At 34.0% G+C, this 18,476-nt stretch overlaps 1 protein-coding gene across 24 annotated transcripts in view; it reads left to right on the forward strand.

Moving 5' to 3' along the window:
• LOC127064604 (serine/threonine-protein kinase MARK2-like) overlaps nucleotides 1-18,476 on the forward strand; it is a 77,828-nt gene that overhangs the window by 25,549 nt on the left and 33,803 nt on the right. For 2 of the 24 annotated variants that reach the window (XM_050995900.1, XM_050995898.1), the window contains exon 1: nucleotides 16,593-17,043. The exons of 7 other annotated variants lie outside the window; for them this stretch is intronic. The gene's annotated coding sequence lies outside the window, so the exon portion shown is untranslated. 15 more of the 24 variants (XM_050995889.1, XM_050995885.1, XM_050995884.1 and 12 more) reach the window with 13 other exon arrangements.

Below are 18,476 nucleotides of genomic sequence, written 5' to 3' on the forward strand. Positions count from 1 at the left end.
ATAAAAAAAAAAGTAAAATATTCTAGGGATTTACATCGTTTTATACCGTATATCTTTACGTTCGATATAGTCTAAGTCATTTATGAATTATTTATAAAGTTGGTCGGCTCGATTTTCTTTAAATCATCCGATATAAGACGATGCAAATTCCTTCGGCTATCGTAAATTTTCCAATCGTGTTAATTCTTCGAAAGTACACGCACGATTCGAAGAAAAATAGGAATATTTTGTACTTGAATGAAGCTTGTAGTTATCTTACGTAAGAACGCCGACGAGAGATTTGTTTCGAACGTTTAAAATTTTATATAATTATTTTCATCGAGTCTCACGGAGTTTGTCATTTTTTTTTTAAACAAATTTCCTGCTAGATTCGAAGAACAATAACATGATATATATATATATATATATATATATATATATATATGATATATACCAACGATGTAATAAATAATGACTCGCCTCGAGCGAACTTTTCCAAGAAGCCAATGTAACCTTTGTCTTTTCCAACGATGAGAAGAGCTTTTTCGATCGTTTTTGTACTTTTAAAAACGATTATTAAAAGAAATCTTCTGACGATGGATGAAATAGAATGAGAGACTAAATCGAGCGAACGATCGTATTTAAAATGAATAAATAAATACGTACATAGATAGATAGATAGATAGATAGATAGATAGATAGATAGATAGATAACTATCTAGTTAGTCATTACTATTGAATGGCGTGATCGATAAAGCAGATTCCTATGCGATTGCATAAATTACGTCATGCTCTATGAAGAAGGAAGAATCATGAAAGAGGAAACGCGTAAATCTGTATTGTTCCGTAAGCATTTTTCTATGAAAAAGAAAAAAAAAAAAAGAAATGAAAAAAGTCACTACAGCGATAAGAGAAATCTTGTCTCCTTTTATCAGGATTATCTCTTATCCTTCTTATTCTTCTCTTACAATGCACGTTCAAATATATTAACTGCATAATTGATCTCGTAAAAGGCCGAACGAGCAAATATAAAACTCCTCGTATATTTCTTGCCTCTTTGCAAAAGGTTGAATATTGTTGAAACACAATTGCTTTTAGACCTTGAAAAAGAGAGACAGAGAGACAGAGAGAGAGAAATTCACACACCATTCCAAGTATTTTCTATAACGGTGTATACCCATAGATATTATTGTTATATAACTATATAGAGTTTTCACAACTACTGTAGAGAAAAGGAAAAAAAAAAGAAAAACATAGCAAAAACTTTTTTTCTAACAAGAGCAACAAAAGAACAATAGATTTTTTTTTACGAGTAGCAGTGGTAGTAGTAATGCAGTAGTATAGTAGTAGTAATAGTAGTAGTAGTAGTAGTAGTAGTAGTAGTAGCAGTGGTGTAGCAGTAAACTCGTGAAACGGTTTCTTTTGTTCGTTCGGTATACTTGTCCTTCTTATTATTTGTTGAGTAATCACGTCGATGACTACTACTTAAGGTTTACTTAGATTTTCTAACGTAGGAATGAGACAAATCAATCTCGTGATCAACACCGTTACTCACCTATTCTTCCTAATCGAGATTACTTCGTAAGAGATTATCTTGTCTTTTATAATCCGTATCGAGAAGCTGTACGCGTGTACGCCTTGGTATATTCGTTGAACTTTAAAGAGGAAAAGGTGGTTGTTAAAAATAAAAAATAAAAAATAAAAAAAAAAGAGGAAGAACCAACCTCGTCTCTAATATCGTCCATAACTTTGAGAAATTTTCTGAGAAAATTCAAATTCAATTTCGATATTTCTAATCGATCGATCGATAGAGAGAAAGAGAAAGAGAGAAATGAAAAATGGTACGTAAAAAAAAAAAACGTTTCATCTAAGAAATATTTTCATTAAGAAAGAAAAAAAATAAACAAATAAAAATAAAAATTTGTTAAACGAAAGAGTAACACGCACACGCCTTTGTAATTCGTAATAGCGAAACCGGACGTGCCGTTAGAAACGATTAGATACTTTTTTATAACGTGTTGTTATGAAAAACGTTTTTATCATTCGTGATCTAGAGTGCCGCTTTGTATTATGCAACCATGAAAACTATCCGATCGAATCGTTTTTATTTCAAATTAAATTGGCGCAGAGACGAACAAAACAAACTGAACACGGTTGCACATGTCGCTGCAGTTGTCACTGACATCATTGATTTTCTTCTCCAGTCGCTTTTCTTTAATCGCTTAAAGAAAATTCGCGTACACGCGTTAGATACCGCACTTCATTATCCTACTACAGACGATAAAATGCAACCAATGACGACAATAGATCTTAACTTTATAACATCGAACAGGTGCGGCTATTATACGCAAGTTAGAATTCCTAGTTCGATGAATTATTTCAAGCGTCGATTATATCAATGACTCGTAAAACAAATATTCGTATGGAAGGACAATTCTTTTTTCCCCATTCTCTCTTTTCTTTCTTGCGTCGAAACGTTTCTATCCTGATTTTTTCGTTTTCTTTTATTTTTGTTTGTTCGTTTGGTTTTTTTTCTTCTTCTTCTTTTTTTTTTGATGATCAATGCAATCTTTCCTATTAACCCACGAAACTATATCTTCGATCTTGTTAACAGATTTTAAATACATATGTTTTGCGTGATATAATATATTTTTAATTAACGACGTGTACAGCAACGTGTACGTAGTTGAAATGAAACTTTTCAAATTTATTTGCTGATAGAAAAATTCTCCCTACGTGGAAGAATAAAAATTAGAATTCTTTTCCTGAATTTCTTTTTTCTCTAATTTCTTTCTTTCTTTTTCTTTTTTGTTTTTTGTAAATCAATCCCGATACTCGAGAAGGAAATTCGAGGTGGAAATTTTAATACCGCGCATCTAACGCCCCACATCGGTGTTCTATGATCGTGAACACGTTTAATGGATACGCCAACGTGTCGTGAATCGTAAAAGATTAAAGTACAAGCGATTATGTGCGCACTGTGAAGTGGCGATATGGTGTTGCGGTGCAGAATCGCGACCTCGGTGCATATGATTTCATTCGCAACGGATTTGAGTGGAAGGAACGAGGTCAACCAGATACGCGAAGGTATTTTCACGTGTACAGGATTATTTGCCGTACTCGAATTCGAAAGTACATACGCGTATTAATTACGTATCTGCATTCGATCGATCTCATTTCGTTTATAATACCGTACACCAAAATTAGATAACGTTACCTCATTTTGAAAAAAAAAAAAAAAGGAAAAAAAAGAAAAAGAAAATTTTTTCTTTACCATTTTTTTTTTCTTTTCTTTTTTTAATGGTTGTACGTTTACGATCGTGTTGTAATATAATATAAGAATATAAGAACATAAATGAAACGTGATCTTAAAAATTCAGCTATAGTAATTTGCTCGAAAGTTTCTCTAATGCACCTTTATGATATAATAACCGATAAACGAGAAAGTCATTATGGTCGGTGACCCGATCGAAAATAGTTGGAAAATAGTTTGAGAAAGTTGTAACGTTTGTACGTATGTATATATGTACGTATATATATATATATATATATATATATATATATATATATATATATATATGTAGAAGAAACAAATCAATCTAAGCTGGTTGCGTCTTATATATATATTTAATCTTTCCTACTTGTTTGCTCGTAGTTACGTCGAAATTACAAAAATGATAATAATAATACTACAGAAAAATACTTAGTCGAAGTATTAGAGTTTTAGATCCTTTGATCGTTCAACATTGAAAAAAGTTTTCAACCACTGTTGCTAACTTTCAGGGAAACAAATGGTAAAGCTTCTAATTGAAAGCGTGTAAATTAACTCGTCAAATAATTGTTCGGCAACGAAATGCCTTCTCTTTATTCCTTTTCTGAATTTTGCGTACGTGTGTATGTTTCTCTGTATGTGGTTGTCGGCCCGTTATTTTCTAGCGTTCTCCTAAAAGGGTTGAGCAGAAAAGTTTAAAGTTATTTGGGTTGAGATAACGAGGGAAGAAGGTGTGTACCTTTCATGTAGATATATATATGTGTGTGTGTGTTTATAAAGGAAATTTCACATGCATATGCACACACAGATTATGTATGTATGCATATATGTATATATGTTGTGTATGTATATATAAGACACGAAGGTCTCGATAAGTGAAAAACAAAAATAGGCGTGGCATTTGAGAAGTTTTCTTACGAGTCTTTCAAAAGAACAAAGAAAAAAGAAATTTTAGAAGAAAGAAAAAAAGAAGGACAATTTTCTTTCTACTTTTCTTTTCTGTATTTTTTTTTTTTTTTTTGTTATTTTTCTTTATTCTCTTTATTTTTTATTTTCCTTCAGCAATCATTTTTGTTGACTAATTACGTGGAAAGTGAAAACAAATGTATACCTGGAGAGTTTTATCGAACCACCGCACGAACACATATTATCCACTTATCGCAGATTATTAAAAGTTATTTTTAATCATTCGCGGAATCACTCGACGGCGCAGTCCCCTCGCATTCAAGCAAACTCAGATTTATGTTTATATAGGGCATATATAAACAAACACCGACGTGTAATCGTCGCGATGATCGATGGAGAAAAGGCGACTTTAGAAAATTTGTCTTTTTTATGAGAGAGAAAAAGAGAGAGAAAACGAAAAAATGTTTACTCCGAGTAATAGAACAAAATACAAATCGTTCGTAAAAACGTTGGCCAAAGAATTTCTTTTCTTCTTTCTTTTTTCTTTATTATTTATTTATTTTTTTTTTCTTTTTTCTTTCAAATTTTCCGACTGCAATCTCGGTTAAACTCGTTCATTTTTCTCCTCTCCTTCTCTCTCCTTCTCTTTATCTTTTTTCGCAAGATCGCGTGCTCGTTATAATTCTCGCTTTTGCACTGGCGCAAACAAGATCGATTTCCGGCCTTTTAGCTATTGTCGAGTCTCATTTTTATCGTTGAAGAATATCAACGCTCGTGTCGTTTGTTGGGAAATCTATTCCTTTTTCCTAGTCTATTGTTCTCTCTCTTTCTCTTTTTCTTTCTTGTCGTATATATTAAAGAACCTTGAAAGATACCAAAAAAGAAAAGCAAAAACCAAAAGAAAAAATGATTAGTAAACTATTGTCCTAATCGACTAGTAAACTAATCCTCGAAAATGAAGACATTAAGCTCCAACGGTATAATCAAGATTAACAAACTCGATATTTAGCTAATGGACAATAGAGTGAGTACACGGAGTATAGATTTATCGGAAAATTTTATCGTTTTACTTAATGTTCTAAGAAATACTGCATTCCGCAAATATCTTTCCTCGGCATTAGCTATAACAACGGTCAAATATACTTTAAACGATCCACTTCCGTGATATAATCACCAGGGGTCCGTCTCTGTTACGAGCATGGCTAAAGCAACTCGCTTGGATACGGAACATCCATCGGTTGAGAATTTCATCGAGGCTGTTCTCATTTAATATTTTTAACTTTTAACATCCCTCTAACCACCATCTTCTTTTTTACATGACGAGAAATATTACACTGTGTGTGTGTTTCTTTCTTTTTTCATTGTATAAACAAATTTATTAAACCGACATCGTCGCGGTGAATATGTTTCGGAGGGAAAAAGAATAAAAAAAGAGTAACGTAAAATGGAGAGGTTCATGATTTTTTTTTCTTTCGACGATGAAACTTGACGTTAAACAATATTATTTTTTCTTTGTCTTCTTAAAGCTTTAGTACACGGATATCAGGATGTAATGCAACGCGTTTCGCATATTAATGCATTCGTGAAACTATTTTACTTCGTCTCCCTTCTCTCCTACGCCATTGTGTCAGCGTAACGGAAAAAAAAATATGGCCGAAGTCATTCATTAAAAACGACCGAGATTTATAATCCGAAGTGAAATTACTCGCCCTACCAGTTTGGAGAACGATCAAACGATAATAGTGAGATTCGTAAAAATTTCTAATACGTCGCCATGATTATGTGTGTATATATAAGTATATAAATATATAAATATGTATATATATAAATACACACACATGTATATCTCATAATTTAAATACTTTCTCGATCGTGGCTTTTCGATAAGCTTGCCGGAAATGCTAGTGCAATGGCGTAACCATTGGAACCTACTTTTTTTTCTTTCTTAAACAAAACCCTAACATTTAAGTGTATGTATAGATATACAGAGATATATATACACACATGTGCAATCCATTATATTTCACGATGTTTCATAACCACGATAGCTTTTTTAATATTTATATTGTTTAATCGTCCAACATTGAAATTTTGCCAAAGTTCAAATATTCATTGTTCGCAATTCATAATGGCTACGCCATTGGCGTCGATACGAAATTCGTGCATAACAACATGATGCGGAGTAGTCGTTGCGGAATGAACATGTTCGTTTAACAAGGGAGAAAATATTATTATTCGTTATCGATTTTCTTTCTACGAGTGAAGGAGGGTGAGAGAGGGGAAGGTTTTCACGCGCACATGCATTCATATATGAATAAGTATACATTAATGTATGCGTACGTGCATGCGTGCGTGCGTATGTGTGTATATATATATATATATGTATATATGTATGCGTGTGAGCGTGTATCTGTGAAGTAAGTACGTTCATTCGGTTGCAAAGGCAATATGTACGTGTAAAAGTTCGCGCAAACGACCGCTGCTTTCTAGGCAAAACCGGCTTCAACCGGTAAGCAATACGACAGTGTCGATGCATCGATCCTACAATCTCTCTCAGGGCTATTTTCTATATACACTTTCGTGCATATCGGTAATTGTTAGGTTACAAAATCAAATTCGATATCTACCGAGCACTTTTTTTTTCCGATCTACTATACCGATAAACGGTAATCAAGCAATAACTGTTGCAAACTTTTTTTTTTCTTTCTTTCTTTTTTTCTAGAGAGCTCAAAAGTTCCTAGATAACTCGATAAATCAATTACACTTTTTCCAGACGTTTTAGATTAACCTTTCTTTTTTTTTCGTTTCTTTTCTTTTTTTCAGACCGTTAAACTACAAGGCCTAGTTTATAAAATTACACGACTAAACTATTAGCTCCCTAAAGAAGTCTCGAAAAAGAGTAATTAATTTTTAAGATTGCCTAAGAACTTTTGGCCCTAGAAACTTTTACTCCCCGCCCTCTCTCCCTCTCCTCCCTTTTCTTCCCTTGTAGTAATTAAAATATCGACACTCGACTCGTTAGCAAGATTAAACCCTTTTCATTCGTTTTTCTTCTTCGTCGTCTCCGTCTTATTCTTCTTCTTCTTCGTCGTCGTCTTCTTCTTCGTCTTTTTCTCTCTACGTCTTCGTTTTTTTCCCTCTTCGTAGCACTTCCATGGGATTTATTTTCGTCGTTAAATCACCGTCGATTTCGAGCCACGATATAACTTCGTTCCTCAATATTTCATTCCTCGACGAACGTTTCCGGTATCCATTAAAAGGAAACCCCTCTCACTTTCGCTCTCGTAAAATCCATTTACCGGTCGGTATATTAAAAGGAGCTTTATCTTGGATAATTTTTCATGGAAAAATTACTGATTTTTCTTTAAAAAAAAATAAAATAAAATAAAATAAAAATAAAAATAAAATTAAAAAAAAAAGAAACTAATGCTCGCTTGGTAACAACGGTATCGTCTCACGTGAGAGCACGATTACCGACCGATTTATCGAAATTCGATCACACATTTTCGAAATCGTATTTTGTATTAAAATCGTGTGTATATGTCTGATCTACTTTTTCTTTCTTTTTTTTTTATTATTTTACATTCAATTTACTTCAATCAAAATATTTAATCGAAATCGAAGAGATCTTCAAATATTTTCGGGAGTATTTTTTTTTTTATCTTTTCTTTTTTATTTATTTATTATTTTTTTTTTTTTTCTTAAAAGAAAATTCCAATTCCTATTCGTTATAAATGTTGAGGCAAATAAAATAAGGATTTGACGATCCCAAGAGGCGAAGAAGAGAATTTCTCCAATCTTCTCATTTTCTCATTACTCTATCAAGGCGTTCAAGCGGGATAGAGAATCAACTTTGTTGAGCTCTCGTCTGAGGAAACCGGTTTCTCGTAAATATACTCGAACGTGCAATTAATTATTGTGCCGGTCGACTGGAATCTAAGCGGTAGTAGTAGTAGTAGCCATAGTAATAGAGCAGTGGTAATTGTAGTAGGGTAATAGTAGTAGTATTACATAGTAATCCGAGGAGACTATCTTTGAGATTGTGAGGAGAAGTTCCGGTGGTTCGCTCTCAGCGTTTATTCTCATCGTGATTTCTTTAATATATCGATCTTCTTTTAAAAGTCAAAGAATCTCGATTCGTGATAAAATAATCGAACGACTTCTTCTTCTTCTTCTTTTTCTTCTTCTTTTTCTTCTTCTTTTTCTTCTTCTTTTTCGTATTTATTCGATATAAAAAAAAAATATATGGCGAGTTAAAAGTTTTAAGATAATTTTAAAAATCAATTACTTTTTTTTTTTTAATAAACTGGATTTTTTTTTTTTTTTTTTTAGGATTGTAAAAAAATTTCCTACGCAGGGAAAAAAGATTCCTACGTCCTTGTAATTTTACGATCCAAAAAAAAGAAAAAAAAAAGTGTGTATATACGAAAAGAAAAAATAAAAATTGGCCCAACAAAATCAAGAGGAAAGAGAATCGTTGAAATTACTTAAGAAGTTTTGTTTCCATCTACTCTATATAGATCAATTAATGTCAGAAAGGAAAAAAATATTTTCCTTAACGCGTAGAAATAAATTATTAGAACATTCTGATATGATTTGTTGTTTGGCAAGTTTTATAGGTCTTCCGTCGCCAATGAAAATCCTTCGGCAAACACGTGAACGTATGATTTTCAAGACGTTAGGCGCCTATGGGGCGAAGACAGGTAGAATCATCCAGACTATTTTTGTCAATGCGTCGTTAAACGAGATTGTTTTATTATACTGCAAGAGGTGGAATGAAAACGTGTGTTTGTATATATAAGCACGTGACCAAGAGACGATATCAAACACCAAATGAAAATTTATTCACTTGATATATACGTACAACAGAAGTTATTTCCTTTCGTTTTGTTTCATTTTGTTTCGTTTCGTTTTGTTTAATTTCGTATACCGAGATATGAGAAATTTTTGAAATATATTCAATGATCGAAGGATTTTATTTTATACATTTTGTTGGACGCCATTAATCGTTAAAATTTTACGAGTCAATGCGATAAAGAAAAATAGAAAAAGAGAAAGAGATGTATTCTACATACATACATACATACATACATACATACATATACATATACATGAAAGTGTGTGTGTATATATATATATATGTACTCATGTAACCACAAGAATGAGCCTTCGTGTTTTGGAAAATAGGTTAAAATCGTATACACGTGAGAGACTATGGTACATACATCGCATCACATAGCATATTACATGTGTATATATATCACCTATGTAGATATATATATATATATATATATATATATATATATATATATATACTTGTGCTGGCTGTATTGTTGAACCATATTTACGATCAATAAATCCGTCATCGTGTCACGTGCGAACGGCAAGTGGTGGACGACGCCTTCGAATTCATTCTCTCTCTCTCTCTCTCTCGAACAATTTTATTCTAAATTTTCAAATATCCTTGACTTTTACGGATCTAACGTTGAATTTATCGAACGTTCAGTGAAACTTTGTCATTGATATGGACGACCCATTAAACTCTAGTATATTATACATCGCCCGAGGGGATTTTACCTAACAGCAGGCAAATCAATTTGACATATTCGATTTTCTAATCGAAATCTTCCATAGCGTTTCTTTTTTTCTTCCATTTTTTATCCTAATTTTAAACGATCAACAAACATCGTGTAGACCACGTAGAGATCATTAATCCTTAAATAATCGATAATGATCTCTGCAGATAATTTATTAGACATTATTCATAATCGTCTTTGTCTATAAATATATTCTTCGCGTTTAAACAATCGAAAATTGGGAAAGTTAACGCAAAGGTGTTATTTTTAAGCAGTTATTTTGGTTGAAATTAACCAAAGTGCTTACATCACCATTCAAGAAGAGATTGCACGAGTCGTAAAACTATAAAGGCCTCTCGATAATGCTTTCTCGGTATTCCTGTGTTTATATGTACAGAAGAAGATGAAGATGAAGATGAAGAAGAAGAAGAAGAAGAAAAAGAAGAAGAAGAAGAAGAAGAAAAAGAAGAAGAAACACGTACACCTTCGTTCTCTCGTATTATCAGTAACAGCTGGAAGAGAGTGGAAATTTTCGACGCAATCCTCAAACCTCTCCTTTCCCCTCTCATTTTTATTATTAATTATCTTACTCAAAGAATGTCTGCTCGAAATAGCTCTTAATAATTTTTCTCATTTCTTTTCTTTCTCTTTTGCATATTTATCAGGCGTCAACACGAGCGAGACAAGAACGAGAGAAATATTATTCATCGGTTATGTATAATAACATAAATTAACATTACGCGTATTATATACCTTAGAACGAGTCATAAGCTTAAAAGTTCCTAGATGATTTTGGAAAATCGATTAACTCCTTTGCGAGACCTCTTATCGTTAGACTTATCTTCCTTATTTTTCTCTTTTTCCATCGTGTTTTTTTTTTTTTTTATTATTATTATTTTCAAATTGCTACAAGCATAAGAACTTTTTTGTTGTCTGAAAAAAGAAAAAAAAAGAGAGAGAGAGAGAGAAAAATTAGTTCCCAAGTTTGAAGCAAAAAACAGTTCGTAATTGATTTTTAAAATCGCTTGCGAAACTTTTGGTCGTACTTCTTATGGAAAAAAAAAAAAATAGAAAAAAAAAGGAAGAAAAATAAGAAAAAGAAGGTTAGATTATAATCTCTTTCGTCAGTGTCTTCTTGACGTGTCTAACTCGAGTCTCTTTGGGAGAAACGAAACACGTGATACGTGAAAGAATCGAACCGCGACAACGACAAAAAAGATGCAAGGGAAGGAGGTCTTCTAATGTCAAGGGGTCGTACTCTTTTCATGTCGAAGAAAAGTTGCAACTTCATGGAAAAAAGAAGAGGAAAAAAAGAAGAGAAGAAAAAGAAAGAAAGAGAGAGAGAAAAAAAGTCCTGCCCTCGGATATTTTCACTTCGAGATCTTATTTACGATTTACCAAAATCTTATTTCATCTACGTATTATTCTTTTTCTTTCTTTCTTTCTTTCTGTCTTTCTTTCTGTCTTTCTTCCTTCTCTTTTCCTTTCTTTTCTTTTATCGGATGCTGATTACGTAACTTTCTTCGTGCTTACGTACGCGATACATAAGATTGGGTCAAAAAGGTTGGAGTATATATCTCTTATTGTTAGAATAAATAGAAATCGAAGTGATAGATAGTAGACTTGTTTGGGAGAAAAATATTCTATGTCGAGTGATTTTTTTCTTTCTTTCTTTCTTTCTTTCTCTCTCTTTCTCTGTATATGAATAATGGATTCGATAAATATAATTATTGTTCGAAAACAAGTTATGCTATGACAAATTAAGTAATTATCTTTATTAAAAATATAATTGGAGTATGACATAAACAAAAAAAAACATACTCATGTATGTACATATACATGTACGTGATAACCTATTAATTGCTATCGTATAGTAATATGACCTCTCTCTCTCTCTCTCTCTCTCTCTCTCTCTCTCTCTCTCTCTCTTGTTCGTTCGTTCGCTCGCTCGCTCCGTTCACTCGCGTACGATGTATCCTTTAAAAAGTCACGCCTAACAGACGATGGGAGACACCGTTAAGCTTGGCTATTAATAATCGACCATCTCCAAGAGAGACAACGATATTTATCCCTTCCTCGTTGTACATAGCATATCGTATAACGAAAAGGGCTCTCGACGTTGAAACGTGATGCTCATGTAACATCGAGTTCTTATGTTCGAAATGGCTTTTTAAGTTCTTTAAAATTGTTGCTTCCGATTTCTGTATCATCTGATCTCAAACACTATATATATATATATATATATATATATATATATATATATATATATATAAAACTTTTCAATCGCAATAATCTCATTCATTTATTAAAAAAAAAAAAACGACGTTCATACATAAATATATAAAAATGTATTCTCTTCGCTTAGAAATTGACTATTTTAAATTTGCCGGGAGTTTTTATTGGCGACAGATTGATGCAACCGGACGGTGCTGCCACCTGGTAACGTGTAATATCGAAAGCGAACGAACCGCGTCGTCCTCCGAGCGATCGGCGCGTGTTGTTGTTGTACGTACGCGAGTTAAAAGATTCCACGCTTTATTATCTTCTCTCGAAACCGAACTGAACTAGATAATCGTCCTGCCGTGAAAAACTCCTTCGACGTTGGCACCCGTGAACGAGGAACGGAAAGAAAAGGATAGAAGAGAAAAGATAGGAGAGCGAGAGAGGTAGGGATCTATAAAAAAGAAAAATGAGAGAAATAAAAAAGATATTTTTACGTCAATTCTTTGTTCAAAAAAAAAAAAGAATTGATAATTAATGACGATCGCTTTAAGATCGTTCAATGTTATCGTCTTCGTGATATCATTTCTTTTGTTTTGCTTTATATATATATATATATATAGACACACGTTATGTATATCGACTACGTGAATCAAATGTACGTAGCCATCTTGTCTTTTACGTTCAAACCACACGATCGCAATCAAGAAACAATTTTTATCGCTTTTCACATTTACTTGATCGTTTTTAAAATATATTAATATACCTATATGTTTGTATGTGTGTGCGTATATTCCATTGTCATTTTCATTAAGGATTAGCTTATCGAAAAATATGTGAAAGTAGAACGAAAGTACATATTTAAAAGGAGAATGGATACTTTCTCTCCCTCTTTTTTTCTTTCCATTTTTTCTTATTCTTTCTTTCTCTTTCTCTCTCTCTCTCTCTCTCTCTCTCTCTTCGTCATAAAGCATTACGGTACTGGTGATTCATCATCGCTCATCGCAGTGTCACGCTCGCTAGGACACGATTTGTCGTGTAACATAACCTCTTTTCGTTTCGCTTCGTTTCATTTCGTTTCGTTTCGTTTCGTTTCGTTTCATTTCCGATCTGTTCTCTCCTGGTCACTTAACGATCATCTATCCGAAAGTTTGAGATTTTCTTGGTCCATTCTATTTTAGTTTTCTATTCGAAAAGATTCACCTTTGTGTCACACGGGACTATTTACGGCCATCTTTTTTCATTCGTTAATTGCTTCCTTTTCTTCTTCGTTTCTTTTTCTTTCTTTCTTTCTTTTTTTTTTTCTTCTTCTATCTCTGCCATCAACCAACTGCCATATTCTTTTCCGCTTCAACGACGTTCTAAACGAAGGGCCAGAATTTTCACGAGCCGTCGACAGAGATAAGTCTCTTCTTTCCTTCTTATTTCTTCAGTCGAGAAAAATCTTTTGCGTTGAGATTTCATTTCTTTTCGTTTTTATTCTTTTTTTTTTTGTTTTCGTTTCGTTTGACTTTAATCGACAAACCAAACAAAAGCGATTCGAATTCGTTCGACGTTCTAGAACCACGTTCGAATCCATCGATCACGTTGAAGGACATTTCATGTCTCGTACGAACTCAGATTTGTGCCGAAGGTTAAAAAAAATCTTTTTTTTTTTCTTTTCTTTATTATTTCCTTTTTGTACCAATAACATAATTGCATATTAATCGTCTTGCGATACCGAAAGTCGAGCAATAAAGTTCTTGATCCTCTCTCTCTCCCTCTCTCTCTCTTTCTCCTTTTCTTGACCTGATTGATCGATTTAAACGGAAAGTGGAGTAAAGTGGAAGAATCGATCTCTCGAACGGTAACAGATTGATCAATTAAATAGTGATCAATTAAGATAGAGGTATATTACATTGATCATTGGTTTTCTCTTTCGTTTTGTCTCTATCTCTCTCTCTCTCTCTTACTATTCTAACACCGACAATCATCGATCTTGAATATGACGTAATATACGCATGTAAACTGTTGCATACATATATATATATAAATAAAATACATGTATGTAAAAATATCAACGTATGTTAACGGGTAGAAAAAAACAAAAAAATATAAAAGAGAAAAAAAAGGAAGCAATTATCATTCATTCGATCGTTTTATCTCAATCGATCATTCTCGCTAAACCGTTAACTTCTACTAGATCGTTCTCCTTCGGTAACGACGGTTAATCAACCTCTAACGGATCCTGTTTTATCTACGAAGCAAACGGTACAAAATTCAAAGCTGTTCCATTCCTAAAGATTCGATTTCAGCCCTTCGTCCGAGAGGGAGACGTAGTTGTATCGGGATGAGAAAGTGAAGATTGATTGCTAAAAGATTTCTAAAACGAAAAAGGGAAAGAGAGGAAAGACTGAACCGAAAGTCCCTAGGTGATATTAAATATCAATTATCTTTAGGTAACACTGTTGGATGTGCGAGATAATTAAGATTAATTCGTAAAGGATTTCTAAAGGAAAAAAACACGAAAAAAGAAAATAAATAAATAAACTAAAAATAAGAGGACAAGTTTGAAAGGTACACTGCTACTGTAGGGTGGATCAAAAGTCCCAAGGTGATTCTAAAAATCAATTATTCATTTTCGTAGAACTTTTGTGAGCGCACGTGTAATAACAGTAGCAGGGATTTTTGCTTTTCCACCCTTAAAAAAAAAAATCGATAAATCTTATAGGAGTAGGTCGATTAATGGTGGAGAGAAAAAGAGGCAGACGTAGAAGAAAAGAAAATGTAATTGCACGTTGCTGTTGTGTTGCGTTAAACTCGGTGCTCGTTTTCTCTTCTCTTTCTTCTTTTTCTTGAACGTACTCGATCGATTCCTCGAACGAAGGTCGCGATCATGGCAATCCGAGAAGCGCACGAGGCACATTTCGTGAGCGGCCGACTTTCCGAGTCGTTCGATTACTCTTTTCACGAGTTACAGAAGGAGGAGAGAAGTGGAAGAAGCGAAAGAGAAGGAGATCCTTGAAGAGGGAGAATCGAACGAATAGATATCCTCTTAACCTTCACAATTCTCTTTTTCTCTTTCTCTCTCTCTCAAGTTTTTTCTCTTTTTATTCGATTACGATTTCTATTGTAGATAGTATCGTAATCATATTGTATCCTAACCTCTAACTGTTATTATTATCTTCTTTCTTTTCAACGATCTAATTTAAAATATTATTTCTTTATTTCGTTAATTGGTTTTTTGTTCTTTTTTTTTTTAATATATATATATATATTTTTCGAACTTTCAATTTTAATTCGACGTCCAGAGAGCAACCTGTTCGGATGTATGTCGCGATGTGTGTGTGCGCGTAGAAGCTACGCGTGTATACAAGAGAAAGAAAGAGATGGAGAGGGGGAGAGAGAGAAATTTTGTTTACCTATACACTAGTCGGTCGAGGAAAGAGATGTATTCGGAGAGAAACTTTTGAAAGAACAACATGGCGATATACCACGCTCTTCTTACGGCCTCCTTTTAATATTGTATTTCTTTTTAATATTTTAACTTTCATATTTAACTTGTTACACATACATATGTATGTACGTACGGTACGTTTCTCTCATGTCGGTAAACGATTCGAATAAAAATTCTTACGTGCGATCCTGATATACTCGACTTCTTTTCTCGTTAAATCTTTTTTCTCTTTCCTTTTTTTTTTTTTAAGGTTAACATATATTATTATCAACGACGATATAACGTGTGAGAGAAAGAAGAAGAGAAAGAACAAGAATGAGTGAGAGAGAGAGAGAAAGAAAAAAGAATAGAAAAGAAAAGAAAGATCGATTAGCGATTCGATATAAAAAAGAATAACATTACGCGTAACCATCTTCAGCGTGAAAGTGTATGTATGTATGTATGTATACATACAACATATTGTCTGAAGTAAGTAACGAGTAGTAACGAGTAGTAACGAACGAGATCGTACCGCATTCGTAATAACTCGGCAGAGATCGGAATCGTACGGAAAGATAATAAGTTATACATACATACAACATCATATAGAACACCGAGGATATTCGAATGGAAAAGAGGAGTCTACACTATAACGTTCCTCACGATCGACCGACTCACAGACGTTCATCGAGAAGTGGTAACGACGACAAGCCGGTGGTGTTGCGTAACGCAAGCTGTAAGAAAGACGGTACAAAAATGTTCCCATCCCGCGCGCGCGTGCGAAAAAGAATCATGTTTTCCGTATCTCTCTTTCTCTCTCTCTCTCTCGTCTTTTTTCTCTCTCTTCTGTTCTCCCTGTCGCGCGTACCCGAGACTGTAAACAGGGACGAAGCAAAAAGTGTAATAGGAAATGCGACCATCCATCCATCTATCCATCCATCCATTGATTCTTTTATCCTACCAATGGGTCCTCGTATTGTTCAAATCCAGTAGCGTATCCAATATCCAAGATTTCCCGGGGCAAAAAATTAAAATATCAAGAAACAAAAATATATATATATAAATATATAGAGAGAAAGAAATATATAAAGAAATAAAAAAAAAAAAAAGGCAAGACAGAAAAAAAAATAAACAAGATCGTTTCTCTCGAATCGTTTTCTTCTTTCTCGTTTTTTTTTTTCTTCTTTTTTTTTACGATTCCATGCGTAGATTTGAAGAATTCGATCCGACGTAGACGAATATGGCGTAAGAATTTTCGTTTAATAATAAATATGACGTAGAATAGAATAGAATAAAATTAATGATTATAACGAACGATTAGAAAACGTTTAATGGCTTGGGTAATGACTCTTAAATTGTACGGCCCTGTCGCGTCGGCACTTGCACTTTGAGCCCGGCCTACGATAGGCGCGCTGGAATCGGCTTCGCCGGCTCGTGACTCACGGCTGTACACATCGCGAGCGAGCAAGCGAGCGAACGAACGAACGAACGAACGAACGAGCGAGCGAGCGAGCGAACGAACGAACGAGCGAGCGAGCGAACGAGCGAGCGAGCGAGCAAGTAAGCGAGCAAGAAACCGAGGCTTTCGTTGCAGCCGCCGGCCGACGAGCGAACAGTGTTTCCTAGTGTGTCGTTCTTGTCTTACGTTGTTACATCGTCGTCTCTAGTGTACAGAGGTACAGCGCGCAACATACTCACGCACAGCACACCGATCACCTTTCCTGCCAATCTTGTACGACCTCCAAAGCTCAGACGGTTTCGTGAACTTAACGAGACAGCAGTTACGAAAGAGTGGGAGAGATAGTATAGAAAGAGAGAGAAAATATATATAATTATATATATGTATATATCAGTATTGTATATTATTACGATCGTTTACAGTCGATTATTCGTAATAGTGTAGCAATTTATGTGAAATCAGTATTGATCAGTGTAATACGCGCGTGGATACGATTGTGTATGTATGTATATATATATATGTATATATGTTTTAAAGAAATCTTTTTATTATTCGTTTAATCGTACAATCGATCATCGTTTGAATTTTCGCGCCATCTTGTTTTCACTCTATACATACATACATATATACATACGTACGTACGTACGTACGTAGATACATACATATATACGTGTTTATATTTTCAAGGACATTTTCTCTCTATCAATTTCATTAGAGAAAGATCGAGTTGAAATATTTCCTGATATTTTTCTTGTGTGTCCCTGAGTCTCGAAGAAGAAGATACATAGAACGGTGTGTAGAGAATACGTTTGTCAAAGGTGGTGCTGCTCCGTGTTGTCGAAGAAAATTTCACGTGGTAAATCAATCTTTCTTTCTCTTTCTCTCTCTCTCTCTCTCTCTCTGTCGTTCGCTCGAGTGCTTTGCCTTCTCCTTGTTCTCCTCTTCTTCTCTTATCGGTGAATGACGTCGCATGGTGGTGCGCGCTGTTCTGACGTAGAAACCGGTCATCCCGTCGACTCCTCTCGTCAGCCAGTTTCCTTCCGAAGGGGACGCGCACGTGCAGGATCGTAATCCTGTTTTATTCTGTATCGACGCGACCGACTTAACCTCTCTCTTCTCGAATATCCATCTTTTATTTTCTTTTTTTCTCTTTCCACTATTTTTTTTTTTTTTTTCATTTCTTTCGTTTTTCTTCTCGTAACTAATTTGTAAGTACGATGTTCGTTTATTTGCAATAATTTCAATACTTTCGTAATATACGCATGTGTGTGCGTACGTGTGTGTTGGTTATGGGATGAGTGTGTGTATGTGTGTGACACGTAAAAAGAGGTTATTATTATTATTATTATTGTTATTATTAGATGATCTGAGAAATTTTCTTAAAAAGCAAGATTTCCTACGAAGATTTAACGTCAAATTTTATAAATAATAATTAAACAATTAGTTACGGTAGACATTACGTAGATATATATATATATATTTAACTCGCCAAATTTATCTTTAAATTCGTACGATACGATAGCTATCCTTATCAAAATGCTCGAAGCCATTTCGTACGATACTCAAAAATTCTTTTTTTTTTCTCTTTTTTCATCGTTTTCGAAACGTTTATATTTCTTTTGTTAGAAAATAAATAATCGATGGTAGGAA

This window comes from Vespula vulgaris, chromosome 6 (assembly GCF_905475345.1).
Source record: "Vespula vulgaris chromosome 6, iyVesVulg1.1, whole genome shotgun sequence".
NCBI classification, from domain to species: domain Eukaryota; kingdom Metazoa; phylum Arthropoda; class Insecta; order Hymenoptera; family Vespidae; genus Vespula; species Vespula vulgaris.